The sequence below is a fragment of the Pundamilia nyererei genome, unplaced genomic scaffold (genome assembly GCF_000239375.1).
Source record: "Pundamilia nyererei isolate P.nyererei 1_Seehausen unplaced genomic scaffold, PunNye1.0 scaffold00006, whole genome shotgun sequence".
In the NCBI taxonomy this organism is placed as follows: Eukaryota; Metazoa; Chordata; class Actinopteri; order Cichliformes; family Cichlidae; genus Pundamilia; species Pundamilia nyererei.
The window spans coordinates 437,945-447,976 of record NW_005187407.1 but is presented as its reverse complement, the minus strand read 5'-3'; the positions used below and the strand labels follow the sequence as shown (position 1 = coordinate 447,976).

Below are 10,032 nucleotides of genomic sequence, written 5' to 3'. Positions count from 1 at the left end.
GTGATACAAATCATACATATATACCAACAAGACAGTGTACATCACTGTCACAACAGCGTTTGTTTTAGTTCAAAGGCTTTATGGTTTTTCCTATTATACCCGGTGGTGTAGTCAGTGATTTCTTTTTTTGTCAGTTCAGCCTTATATATTATGTTTAACCCGAGTGACCACCCGGTCAGCTGGTGGGTAACAGGCATCTCTGAAAACGTCAGAGCACTTATGCAAATATGTAATGTCTTGATAAATCGAGCAGATATTAGAAGTTTACACAGCACCATTCTCGCATGAAAATATCTTAAAAGTTTATTTTGTGACCCAGAATAAGTAATATTTCAAACTCCGCCACTCTGTGTTCCTCGCCACTGCCTCGTTTGAGTTTTGGACGAAATGGATTCTGGGATATTGCGTTTCGTCATTTCGAGCTGACTGGAGACCAAAAAAGCCAATCCGATTTTTTTGCATCCAAGTCTGTGATTGGCTGGTTTTGTGGCACAAATATAACGGTGTACAGAAAGAGTTGAGCGCGCATGGGCAGAAATGTTGAGAGCGCAAGCAGCACATTGCGAGCAAGCGCAAGTGCAAATACTGAGCGGCAGGGGCTGCTAGCAAACACTGAAATACATTTTTGCACGCAGCAATGAATTTTGTTCACTCAAATTTAGCTTTTCTTTGCTCAAAATAAATTTCTCCTCAAAATGCAACACTTGCACCTGCCAATTTTTTTTTTTACGTGCGCTCAATTTTTTTTTTTACGTGCGCTCAGAATAGTGGCACAAAAATAACGCCATACTAAAGAGGTAGGACGGGTAGGTAGGATGGCACATCAATACATGCTGTTGCTGTAAGGTTTGCTGTGTCTCCCAGCACAGTCTCAAGAGCATGAACGAGATTCCAGGCAGTTACTCTCGGAGAGCTGGACACGCATGTAGAAGATCCTTAACCCATCTGTGCAAGGAGGAACAGGATGAGCATTACCAGAGCCCTAGAAGATTATCTCCGGGATACCACTGGTGTTAATGTCTCTGACCAGACAATCAGAAAAAGACTTAATGAGGGCACCCTGAGGGCCTGATGTCCTCTAGTCAGCACTGTGCTCATTGCCTGGCACAGGAGCCCAATTGGAATTTACCATAGATACCAGAATTGCCGGTCCACTCCTGGCAGGTTCACCCTGGGCACATATGACAAAGGTGAAAGAGTCTGATGAAGCCGTGAAAACCATTATGCTGCCTGTGACATTATTCAGCATGACTGGTTTGGTAGTGGATCAGTGATGGTCTGGAGAGACATGTCCATGGAGGGATGCACAGACCTCTACCGGCTATGCAACGGCACCCTGACTCCCATTAGTTATTGGGGTGAAATCCTTGGACCTGTTCTCAGACCCTACGCTGATGCAGAAGATCCTGGGGTCCTCCTGGTGCACCACAGCACCCAACCTCAATATGCAGGTAGGAGCATACTCGCCTGACCTAAATCCATATAATGCTACCAAGAGCGCCGCCAGGCTGCACCTCAGACTGTCCAGAAGGAAGGGATGCCCTAGTCCAGATCTGAGAGGACATCTCCAAGACATCACCTGACGTTGTCAGGCCCTGCATACAAGCATGTGGGGGCCGTACAAACTGCTAAGTACCATTATGAGTTGCTGCAATTAAGTTTTGGCCAAATGGATTAGCCAGCTGCATGATTTCAGGGTGTCTTTAAAGTCAGCCGTCTGTAGGTTTATCATTTTCATTGTTCCTCACACATTACCCAGTCCATATCAGTATAGATATGATATTTTTCCCATTTCGATCCTATGTGTTTTTTGAGTCTTCCTTTAATCTACAAGTCCTCTTCTGCATCTTATTCATGGCACCCCTTGTTGATTTAATCTACCATTATCTAGCATTCTATATCGAACATTATATGCAACAAAACCTTTCATATCTGGAGGAAATATAATCTCTTACAAACTTTACTCCAAGTAATTGCATTCTGTGGTGCCATTGTACAAATAAGTGATTCTAATCAGCTGAGCTGTCCTGAACTACATGGTTCAGAGAAATTATGGCTTCTGTATACTGGAGGAGTTTCCTCTCATGGGAACGCTGTGTTAAGGTCACCATGGGTTAACCTGTTAGCAGTCGGACGTACCGCCCACGGTACATTGGATGGTTTAGGGGACTAATTGTAAATTTGTAGGACTGCTAAGGGGTTAATCATAGCAGGCAAACCAATGAGAGCAGCAAAATTCTGCTGCTCTCACTATGATTTCGTGTTTCTGATTTCTTGTCATGTTATGTAAAGAAGACCCACCCTCTGAGGCTTAGTCTAGCCTCGGATTATATCAGGAGAGCCAGAAAGCTGATTACATATCTGTAATCTTATTTTTATAAAAACATTTCCAGTGGCAGAAATACAGAGCAGGGCTCTTTTTTTTTCTCCAACAAACCTCCCGTGATAATCAGATTTGCCAATTTGAAACAGCACCAAAAACCACAGAGAAATGTTGCCATATTGTCTACGTAATAACGGTCAGCTATAAACCCAAATACTTTCCAGCAGATATGCTTACACAACTGGTTCATCAAGAGAAAACATTTGCCATTAATTAACACTGTAAGTCATTTTCGGTGTTTCAAAGTGAAACAGGACAAGAGACTGATCACAATCCCCTGAATTCTCTTTTTAACCATTTAAAAGGGGCATAGCAAGCTAATCGTACAGATACACAAGACCAGAAGAGTTAGAAAAGCTCTTTTTCATAGACATGTCATAAACACCTGGCCTGACCTCTGCAGGCATCAAAGCACTATGTGAATACTTTTTGGCACAACTCACTGTTCAAAACTCTGCGACTACATAAGTGACCCACCTTTATGCTATAAGACAACATGTTATGAGATGTGAAATGCATTTAGGTCTCTCTGAGACCTGTGATCCAGCATCCTTAAACGGTCTCATGGCATTAAACCCTGTTCCACCAAATATGGTGGGGAAAGAAAGGAGAGTGGGAGTGAGAAAGCAAAGCATGAGTGACATTTTAGGACAGAAAGCATTTGAAGAGAAAAACTGTCGATAAACAATGTCGTTTTTTACTTTGCATGAGAGTCTGTGTTGTTCGAATAGGAACATTTCATTTTAGTGCAATCTCATGTCTGTGTGAGGGACTATTAGAATAAGGATAGGATGAGGATAGATACGAGTGCGATGATGCATACAGATATCTGTAAATGACGGAGAGTTTTATTGGGGCTTTACTATTGCACTGTGCTAGCAAGACTGTGACTTACTGAGTGATTCCCAACTTGATTAAGAAAGTAAGGACTGTGGTGTTGGCCTGTTCGTGGGTTTCAACTGCATCCGGAGACCTCTATATTATGTTAGCGTTTCTAAATGTCCTGTAGGTGAGGATCTGAGCATGAATCTGTCCAAGGTCTACTCTGTCTCATGTCCAAAATTAGCTGAAATATGCTCCAGCCTCCCGCCACCATAGAGGGAGAAAGAGAGAACAGATTAGTGAAAACCTCCTGTTTTAGCCAGCCGCATGGGAAGAAGAAGTTTCACATGAGTTGATTATCTGTGACAGAGCTGATAGCTGGCATTTTCTGATCCAATTACTCACTCACCAGAGTAAATGAGGGTTAAGTGAGTAGCTTGCTGTATGTTGCATACATGAGTACCACATTGAGTTCCTCGGTACCCTTGCAATAAAAATATGTAACTCAAAACACACTAAGGTAAGTACTGGACTGCCTACACCTACATTACAAGGCGTTTACACGCTGTAAGTAACCCCACTGAAACTTTACAATGTAACCTACGGCTAATGTGCACCTCCCCAAACTATACATCACATTGGCACAGTCTGTAAAACTACTGTGAGTGGCCTGTTCAGTACTGTTGACTCCTCCTGTGCACTTCCAGCTACTTTTTCACCACAGATTTATCAATGACAGCATAAAAATCATTGCTTCAATATAAAGGATTTTAATAACAGCCTAGATAAAAGAACTAACAGATATCAGCAAGAGTTCAAAATCAGAATGGGCACGAGACGATATATGAAGATGGCTCTGAAAAAAGCTGATGACAACAAAGGTTGGGGACACAGGCAGAAAATAAAGTCCCAGCTTTTAATCAGTTTGTATCCATATAAAAAAACAGCAGGACACAACCACAAGCTAATTAACATACAATGTATTATAATGCACAAGTATTAATGCTGCCAACAACATCACCCACTTGCTGAGGTCATATATAGATTGTGCAAAGACTTTCATAATCTGACTTGTTGCGGCTGTGGCTTCCTATTACAGTACCACACTCAAATTAATTGAGCTCTCTAAAATAACTATACTGCATACTGCATTGTTAGGTGCTTGATTTTATACACCTGCAGCAATGGAAATGAAAACACCTGATTTCAAAGATTAAGAGGTCTGGCCCAATGCTTTTGTCCGTATAGTTGACACTGAGTTCAGTACAGAGCAGAGAAGTCTACTTTTTCATCTCCAGTAAATATTTTCCAGTGCTCTACAAAGTGAGATCGATTGATCTGAGTGCATAAATCCTTCTTCTGTGCTTCAGCTGGCTAACACATGTCACTAACAAAACAGATAAATGTTTTTTCTCCGTTTAAACTAACAAAAACCCCTGTTGGACAAATCAGCCACCACTTGTGACATCACATCAGATAGATGGATATTAATACACATATTTGCAATGAGCGGGTCAACAGCAACATAAATCAAAAAGCTCAGCCCACTGGATGTCACGATGATGCGAAACAGAAGAAGAAAGCTGTCACACTAACCTTTCACTTCTACGCGGAAACATTCTCCACATGATTAGTGAGGAAAATGCATCATTGTGACGCAAGTTATAGTTCCCAAGAAGCTAATATAACAGGAAGATCCTAGCAATGCGAATGGCCTCAGAGAAATTACAAGATTACTTTCACTGCTGACCCCAGCCTGCTGTATCAACAGGAAGCACTCCCCAGAATAAGGAAAGAGCCTTGGGGGAGAAAGCCTCATTTTCTCTCTGTTTTGTTTAGTTACCCATAAGCCACGCCCAAAGACAAGTTATATTCTCATGGATGGTAAGAGTTTTTATGAATGTCAATATTGAACAGTTATAGATGATCTTACATAAGCCTAAAGCAAAGCCATCTGCAGAGCAAACATTTTAACTCAACCATTAAAACGATAAACATGTATAATAAGTAAAAATGTAAATACTGGATGAGTGTTTATATGGACAGTTTAAAAGTAGAAACCAGCAAACAACACACACGCAATTTATCTCTGAATTTTTTATAACTTTGCAAAACCTGAAAATCGAACACTCGTGTTATTTCCTGTCACTTTTCTTCTGAAGAGGCAGGCTACTTGAGAGTTCATGAATGCATGGGGCATTATTCCCAAAGTTCCATGGGTGGGAAAATGTTGGATAACAAGTGTTATTGTAGCATACCATGCTGTTAATGCAGGAGAGGCAGAATTCAACGCACCAACCGTATGAACCCAGTGAAAACAGGATTACTCTGTCCTGCAACATGATTGGACTGTTCCCAACACAGTTTGGCGGAGCTTAGCCAGTTTAAATAGACAGCTGTGCTTAGTGAAGACAGTGCTAAATGCTGCAGCAGGATAAGCAAATCGTGGCAAGCAGATATCACTCTGTTCATAACGTCCTGGACCAAGCAGGATTTCTATCAGGGTCATGACCTCACAAATACTCCACAACACCTGACCAAATGACCAATTATAAACTCGCTAGCCAACTGGCAGGCCATCTCTACTGATAAGCTGCTCATATACTAGATATAATTTAGCTGTGGGTGGAGGCTAGTTATCATGAGCTAAAGGGGGTCATTTTGTGTTTTCTTGCCAGACAAAAAAAAAGTCAAGTAATCCATTTGCCACCCTTGATGTTTATTCATCCCTTCCTTGTACAAACACTAGCTGTCAAAGGCACTTAACTCCAATTACTCTGTGGGTTGTGCTCACTCCAAGCAGTGCAATCAGTTCTCAGTGAGAAACGATTTGACATGTTACAGTGAAACTCAATCCAGTTGTTTGACTGTGCTGGAGACGTTGTGGTGGGACTGGAACGATCATTAAATGCTGAACGCTCTCGTTTCGCTATTAATCTTGGACGTGGACTCTCTGTGTATGTGTGTGTCTGTGTGTGACACAGCAACCCAATGTGGAATAACAACAAAAAACGAGTCGAGTTTCAAAGAAAACACTATTCAAGTCTCCAGTAGCACAAAGCCTTTCTGGTCTCCTGGACCAGGAGCAGCATCGCTGTGACCCAGTCCAAACACTGGAAAATGTCAACATTTGTTTACGGAAAGTTTTCCGAGGTTGAGGAAAACAAAGTATTTTGTATTTGTTAAATAAAGCACGGGGATGTGCTGTGAAGGAGATGACCAAAACATAACGAGCACATACCACCACCCTCTAGAGACATTATCAAGCCCATCCAACCCCCACCACCCCCATTCTCTCCACAATTAAGTCCCTGGGCAGTTCCCAAATCCCTAGTTGTGTTTCTATAAAAGTAGTTTAAGCTCTTAAACTTTATTTTTAAAAAAAGAAAAGCCAACAAGCACAATGGCAGGACTTCCAGAGTGACAAAGGGAAAGGGAAGTGCAAGTAAGCTGCAGGCCCCAGATGCTTCTCTCTTCTTCTCCTCTCTCGTGTCCCTCAAAGGTCATTCTTCCTGTTTAACGCAGCAAAGTCATCACACACAAAAGCTGCAGAGGTAGAGATCCTCAAGAAATGTCATCTGCTTATGTCTGTGTACATGACTTCAATTAAAGACTAAATCTGCCCTACTGCTGGTCATTACAGTGTGGTTTATTAGTAAGACTTTGTGTTGCGGTTCTTTTGGTGCTTTCCAGCTGTGCTGAATGCTCGTGGGTTTTTTATTAGCTTCATTGAGGTCGAATGGTGGAGAATCGATCTTCTTGTAAATTTCTGTCGACACTGTTAAACACGTGTCTGTCTAAGTCTTTACACGCCAAGGGATATCGTTATTACATGTCACATTTGTCCTTGGACTTAATATCAGACAGCGTGCTTTGTACTGGAATCGCTACAATGTTGCCAAACATCTGGAGTCAGAGAAACACCCTCTGAATAAGCAGCAAACAATTCATGACTCAAAAAGCGTGTGTCATGTCACCTTGAAATGGAAAACAGATGTAACATTAATTGCTGAGAGTTTATTTCTTTGCTGGTGATCTCACAACTAAGGCGAGAGATCATGACCTGACTTTAACTATCTGCAAGCTCCGCAAAAAAAACTGGATAGTCCCAAAATGACTCCTAACATCCAGAGTACAGAGATTTTCCTGCTTATGGTTATGAGAAAACAGTTTCCAATAAAAAGGCACTTAAATGCTGTTGGCTTTGCCTGCTTATATGTTCTTGTGCGTGCGTGTCAGCGAGTACGTATGCATATTGCAGTGCTTTTGCTTGAGAGCTTTGGAGGACTTTAGCATGCTCTTACTTGCCAGTAGAACAGAAGAAAATAAACACTGCCATTATTACAATAATGAATATGCTTTGGGAAGCAAATGATATAATTTTCCATTAACTCCCACTCATAAACAGCCAAGAATGGCTCAGGGAAGCCTGTGACATTTGACTTTACTGGCACAAACACTGCGGTACTCCGCTATTGCTTGACCCCTGACCCCTCACTTCTGAAAACTCACAAGACTTATATCGCTATTTAACTCAAAGCCTCTCATGCTAATTGAGCCATCCGAGAACAACAAAGTCTGATAAACACTGGAGTTGACATTGTCACTCTGAGTTAAGGTCTTAAGCATCATCACGGCTGTCCACATGCAGTGTGTGCGGACAGTTCGCCAAAACCTGCAGAGACCTTCATTACAAGACTGATACAAAAGACATCAGCAGCAGTGCAGATGCCTCCTGTCCCTGCACACTACACACACAGTGCACTGAGCCAAGCTCATTACTCTGCATTCACACTGAGCAGCAGCAGCACTCATTCAGAAAAGAGACCCAGCTCAACATAACACCAGGGATAAAGAAAGAGGCTCGTAAGATTAAACATTTTCATGTTGGTGGTTTTAATGCAGTCATTGTCTAGTGAGCACAGTTATTCATTATTCATCCTAATCTGACTTGTTCTGATCTCTGCAAAGTGGAAAAGAGCACAAACACTCCTTCATGTAGGTCAGAGTCTAAGCTTGCGGTTTCAGCCACTATCGACGCACTCAGGTGCCGCACAGGTGAAACAATGGGCTTAGTGTGTCGCTTGCATCTCGCTGATTAATCCATGTGGAGGTGGAGTGCGGCACTCTACTATATTTGCATAGTAGAGGTCAGGTACAACACAGGGCTCACTGTGTTCAGCACGATAACAACAAGGAGCTTAAACAGACAGGAAGGTATTAAAAATCGCACCACTTAGAAACTACAAAGGAGACAAGAAGTGTCATCATTTCCACAACTTTTAACTGGCTTCACAAATAAGGTGTGCTGAAGAGTCACCGTGACATCACAACAGTGGTCACGGTCATGTCATGAATCACAGTCTCCATCTGTGAGGTGCAACACATAAACAGGTCCACATGTTTGTTAGCTGGTCATCTGGAGCCACATTAAAGCCTCCTGGATCCAATGAAAGTGTAACGCTGTGTGAATATGATCTAACTTTTGAAACTTTTCCTGTGTTCACACAAGCGAGCACACATTATCCCGAGACAAAGCCCAGCTTCTTGTATGGGCTCTAACACACCTGTTTAACAATCTGGCGAGCTGGTTTGACTGGAAATTTGATAATCACGTCTATGGAAATCAAGAGAGCAAAGCATGTGACAGTTTAACATTACTAACTGACACTTTTCACACCCTGTGCATTAACTGAGTCAGTCCACACTGGGAGACAGACTCCCAGGAAACACTGTTTGTTTACCTTCCTCTCCTTCTTTTCCCATTCATAAGGCTGTTGCTGTTATGATAAAGAGATGAAAGATGGGTAACAGGTTATCCTGCAGTGTGTATTATCAATCATATTCTGGAAGGAACAAAGTTTTCTTAAACAAAAAATCTAACAAAAAAAGAAGAAGAAGAAGCAATGACTGTGTTCTTTCTTCCCCCACCCTGAATTTATGTGTGACTGCAGCACAATTTGGAGCAGGCCTATTTATAGCCGACTACCGCCACAACCACCCCGCAGCCTGAAAGTCACACCAGGAGATTTTGGGAGGGGAGTCCTTGAGCTCCTCTGTCAATGCAAAGCATTGCAGTGACAAGTTTGCTGATGAGGTTGGTGACTGTGAAGTCGCACTGCACCGGTCCCTCCCCTAAAGCACAAGCCTGCTTTCTATGCATTCTTCCAACACACTGAATCTAAGTCCAGCGCATGTGCATTTACACATAAACCAACCGCACGCACTTACTTGCACACACATGCAGATGGCTTCTAGTATTTGATTAGCTGTAGTGATGAGCTGGTGATGATGGTGTGAGTGTTTACTATAACCGCTGTCACACTGTATCAGTATTTGCTCTGATGTCATATTACAATCGCACGTGTGTGACTTTAGCTCCACTGCCAAGTCCACAGAAAGATAAGCCACTGTCCTACAGCTACTGTTATCAATACAGAGGAGTGACAGACAGAAAAGGGAGGGCAATGTCAGAACTTACTTTAAATCCTTCTCAGAAAGTTCCAGAAAGAGATTATTTGTCCTCTAATCTTCTGTTTCCTCTCTGAGTCCAAATGAAAGATCAAAAACAAACAAAAGTGTATTGTGTGCATCTCACACACCGCAAGTCCCACTCCACTGCTCACTGATGTTCTCTGGAATAAGGAGGAAACTCTGTTGCCAGCTCCCAGGCTTACAGCCAATCCTGTTAAAGTTCTTTCTGACTCTTGGCCAATGGCGTGCGCCTCATTCTCCGGCCCTCCCCGCCCCCCTCCTCTTCCTCCTGCTGCTGAAGCTTCTCATGATTGTGGACAAACTCATAGTTGTGGAGTATGACAGAGTAAGAG

At 42.4% G+C, this 10,032-nt stretch overlaps 1 protein-coding gene across 1 annotated transcript in view; it reads right to left on the bottom strand.

The window, feature by feature from the left end:
• Window positions 1-9,702, bottom strand: part of pde4d (phosphodiesterase 4D, cAMP-specific) — a 203,691-nt gene extending 193,989 nt beyond the window's left edge. Inside the window, exon 1 of the mRNA XM_013914808.1 lies at window positions 9,687-9,702. The gene's annotated coding sequence lies outside the window, so the exon portion shown is untranslated. The remainder of the gene's footprint in view (window positions 1-9,686) is intronic.
• Window positions 9,703-10,032: the final 330 nt, after the last annotated feature.